At 35.5% G+C, this 4,953-nt stretch overlaps 1 long non-coding RNA gene across 1 annotated transcript; it reads right to left on the bottom strand.

Moving 5' to 3' along the window:
* Nucleotides 1–616: 616 nt before the first annotated feature.
* LOC138338230 (uncharacterized) lies at nt 617–4,234 on the bottom strand. The gene is made up of 2 exons (XR_011211670.1): nt 3,853–4,234; nt 617–881 (listed from the first exon to the last, which is right to left on the bottom strand). It is a non-coding gene; the product is annotated as an uncharacterized lncRNA (long non-coding RNA).
* Between the last annotated feature and the right edge of the window lie 719 nt (nt 4,235–4,953).

The raw sequence follows: 4,953 nt of genomic DNA, 5'->3' as shown, positions 1-4,953 counted from the left end.
CTAGACAACCTATGAACATATTTGAATAGGTCTTTCTGGTCTTCATCTATGTGAGACACACTACACAAAGTCGTACAAATTAGAGAATCCGCAACCACATTGGCCTTGCCGGGGTGATAAAGGACACTCATGTTGTAATCTTTCAACAATTGTAACCACCATCCTTGTCGCAGATTCAATTACCTTTGGGTAAACACCTATTAGAGACTCTTATGGTCAGTGAAGACATCAACATGGACACCATACAAGTAATTCCTCCATTTTGTCAAGGCAAATACTACGGCAGCTAACTCAAGGTCATGAGTTGGATAATTTCTCGTATGCACCGTAAGTTGTCTAGAGCGTAGGCTATCATCTTTCCATGTTGCATAAGAAGACACCCAAAACCCACTCGGGATGCATCACAATACACGACAAAAGCCTTTGTACTATCCCAACCGAAAACTAGAGCCTTGACGAGACCACCGTCGTTGACCTCTTAAAGGTCGCAAACAAGCCTACATACGTCATCGTTACTTCATCTAGGTTAATTTTAGCGGAAAATTTGAAATTTTTGTTACTTAACATTAATATAAGACATTCTCCTTAAACTCATAAATGTTCACAATCAACCATCTAATTTTAACATCATCAAATAAAATAAATATTCCCATACTGCATTAAATTATACATTCCAAAATGACCCCAATAAAATTTCTGAAATAAAGTGGGAGCGAAACGCTAGTGGAACATACTCCACTAAATCAAACCTATATCTAAGCTAGAATATAATAGGAAAGCATCCTTGAAATAATGAGGGACTACAAAATCCGGATGAATGCTCCACGTCCGGATAGCTATAGCATTGTACTGTATATTCTAGCGTCCACTTGTGCCTGCACCTAAAAGTATAGAGTTGTATGGGATTAGTATAGACTCGTACTAAGTATGGGTATGTGCAAGCAAACACCAAGTACATGCATGATTAAGAAGATATCTCTCCTAACGATATGAATTATGGAAAGTCAAGTCAATGGACTTCCCAAATTTGGATTAGGAAAGTCATGCCATGAGAGTAACATGCATCATCATACTTATCATTTTGCAAACAACACATAACATATTACACATACAATATCACATAGTTTATATCAATCTTTCATATGCCATGAGACCTTTGAATCATGGACTTCACAGTAGGACTCCCCAAAGCGAGGGCTCAACATATTTGACCTCAACTAGGGAGCCTTTTTTTAGCAAACACAGAGTCTGCTTCATTCATTCTGCTTCATTCATTCGTACGTACTTCATTTTCATTCTTTCATATACTAGTGCAAAAACCAGTCATACCTAAGATGTAGTTTAAGACTCTCATCGGGTTTGATGTGCAATGACCAAGAATAACCTCGTGTCATTACATAAGTCTAGCTCACCTCTTGATTACCCTATACTTACACCTTTAGGATCGTTCATTTCATTATGTGTATTCTTTGAGGCTGGCCTCATTGATTCTTTGGGAACTTTAAACTTAACCAACATAGATCATGTGAGCATCATGAAAATCCAGTGTATAATCCCTACACTAAAAAGAGGTGGAATCACCGGCCAAAGTGAACCAAAACATGCTAGCGTATATAGGGAATTTAACCCTACTCGATCCCTATATTGGCAGTATAGGTCCAAAGACTAACAGATATAAGGAGACCCATACCCGGCATGCCGAAAATTCTCATCTAATGAGAGTTATGTGAACATCCACCCTTCTCGAAGGAAGTCATCACCACTCATAGCTAGCCTATCGGCGCTCAGTATAAATTTCCATTACATTGAACTTATACACCATGGAAGTTGGCTTCTAGCATGAGGACATCATAGCTCATTAGATGATTTCTCATTTCATCATTAAAATTAAGTATGCATTAACTTCAATACTTTCATTAGAGTGTTCATAGAGACTGGTCTCTTTAGTAGCTTTACACTCTCATAGGTGAGGTACTTTTTGGTTACATTTACTCAGGCTCATTTCAGAGTGCTTTGATCTTTAACATTATCCTCTTATCATATTGTCACCTCATTCATTAACCTAAACACATTTCCTTTTCAAAATTACTCAGCCCTTCACGTGAATGTTCATTTCATCATATGCCAATGCACTTGGCCATTTAGTGCATTTCACACTCTTACTTAATCCTTCTATGGTGACATAATTTTATCTCATACATCTTAGGCTCACTTACTTTTAAACGTATGCTAGACTTATAATTCTACACATACAATCCATGAGGCTTCATTCATAGTTTGTCATAGTGATTCATGTTTACCCAAGATTATGTGGTACAAGACTTATGCATCTTGTAGATATTCCAAGTTATTGATTTCGATCTTTAGAGGAAGCATTCATTAAATATTTGTTTACAAATTACTTATGTCTCATTACGAAATTGGGCAAGGGAACCCATTTTGAATCCCTTGAACAACACTTAATCTTCTTTTAAACTTGATAATTGCATTTTTCAGATTTGGGAGACCCCAGTTCAATTCCCATCACCCCCATAATATTTCTTTGTTGTTCTCTTCTCCTTTTTCATTTTAAGGCAAGGATGTTGTGGGTTCAATACCCCACAGGTTCATTATTTTTCTTTTAATTTATGTATTAACTTTCTCACCTATCCAAGAGGTTGTGGATTGAATCCCCATTCACCACATTTATTTTTCTCCTAACTCTCTCATCCATTCATATTAGCCTCTTATTATGTTGTCACTTTTTTCATTAGAATCATAGTATAATGTAATTACTCACCTCATTACGTTAATGTTCATCTAATTATCTTACCATTTACTCATGTTCTTACCCAATTTGGATTACTCATAATTGACTAAGTGTTTCATGACAATCTAAGTATATGTAATGTAAGACTTATGCATTTTACACGTGCCGCCAAGGGACCCAAGTTCAATCCGTAGTGGCTGCATTTTATTTCATTTTAATGTTTCTCACAATTTCAGTCAAGGGACCCAAGTTTGAATCCCTTAGGCAACACTTCATTGTTAATTATTTGGAGTGCTAGATGGCTTCACTCATTCGGTCAAGAGGACTGGGATCGAATCCAGTGGCCTCAACTTTTATTATTTTATTTTGGTGTGAGATTTATGTATCTCACACCCTTGGCCAAGTATTCAAATTCGAATCCCCCTTCCCTCACTATTTTCTTTTTCTTTTATTTCTAAGCTTCTTTCAACCTGACCAAGTTCGAATTCCCTCTCACCCCATTTTCTTTTCTTTTATTTTAAGCCTTAATATCTTAGTATCAAGACCTTAAGGCCTCGAGTTCCACCCTCAATGGAAGCATATACTTTTCGTCATTTTTACTAGAGAATAGCCGAAACTATACTCCATTAAAATATACCTTTAATTCACTTTCTTTGAATTTAATTTAGGCATTTTAACTTAGAGTTTTACATAAACTTTTAACCAACTCGTTATGAAATTTACTTTTATTTTCTTGTTCATGAACATCACCATTTCATCATCATATGTTAATAACACAAGAAATGCATAGAACCTAATTCACCACTTTCTTGAAAAAAATCAGTAATATGCTTGTCATGATAACTAGCATTATTGTGTACATAAAACAAACATATAGTCGGAAACACATAAAATGATCATACGCTGTATGGAAACATCACATGACACATAATTAAAAACGTTCCTAATATTGTCTACCAGCAAACATACCAACGCATGCATCACTTTTCAGAGAATCTAATGACAGAGGCATGCAACCGGGACAACCTTAGTTTTCTATTGGAATACATACTGAACCTTAGGGAGATCTTAGGAAAGTGACCAAGAGAGAAGAAAACCCATACCTTTTCAGCCTTTACAACCAGCCACAACCACACGTTTCCACCCGCACACAAACTTTTCTTCCAAGCTTTGATTCTTGTTCACGGGTGAAGTTCTTTACGTGATTTCTTAATGAACTTAGGCGTACAATTTTTTTTCTTTTTTCTTTTTGATGAATACCGCCTATAAATCTTTAGAATCAGTAAGCTTATTTTATTTTTCTGTTTTTGAATTGTAAAATAAATCTGAAAAACGTTTTTACAAGAGATAATGAATTAAGAGTGCACATTGAGTGCACTCCTAGTGGAGGTCGTGTACCTCTTTCCTTGGGAGTTTGTTGTTCACTTATTCAACATTATTTAAATGATAAAATCATATTATAATCTATATATTAAGTTACTTTAATGCCCCTCCTTATTTTTATTCTTTAGTGAATGAACGTGAATGTGCAATGAACTGAATACTTTATTAGTGATTATCGTGGCTTGGGATTAGGTGAAGTAGTTTAGACTTTTTCAAGTAGGACTCTTTCAAACATTTAAAATATATTTTAAGTATTTTAGTGAAATTACAATAATTCCCTTACAAAATCAGATTATAAACCTCAATTTAATCCACTTAAATGTTGCTTCTGTCAGGGTTCAAACCCATGACGTCCCCATCACGAAAATGGGTACCTCCGGGTCTACCGACCCAAACTGCCCCATCAATTAATTAATTAATAATTATAATATGATTTTCCTCTTTCTTAAATCAGTATTTAAATAGTAATTACTTAAATTGATTCACCAATATAAATAATCAAGTTAAATCATCGTTACGACGTAGGTTCGAACCTGGGTGGAGCAAGATTTTGCTCAATGGGCAATTTTGTCCTTTCTACCCAAAATACCCCTCCACCTTATTAAGTAAATAATTAGTTACATATTTAGGGTAATTTGATACTACCCTTATCCTAGAAATAGACCATTTTACCCCTACACCCTCCAAACTTAAGATTTCTCCTTTTTAAGTCTGGTTTAGACTCATCCGAGTAAATCTTCATATTCAGGAGCCCTACATGGATGGACCCAACCTTTCCTAGCTCAACTAACTCCCTAAGTTAGTTGGCTTGGCTGTCGCAA

This window comes from Solanum lycopersicum, chromosome 9 (assembly GCF_036512215.1).
Source record: "Solanum lycopersicum chromosome 9, SLM_r2.1".
In the NCBI taxonomy this organism is placed as follows: domain Eukaryota; kingdom Viridiplantae; phylum Streptophyta; class Magnoliopsida; order Solanales; family Solanaceae; genus Solanum; species Solanum lycopersicum.
Note: the sequence above shows the minus strand (reverse complement) of the source record. Positions and strands in the feature narration are given on the sequence as shown.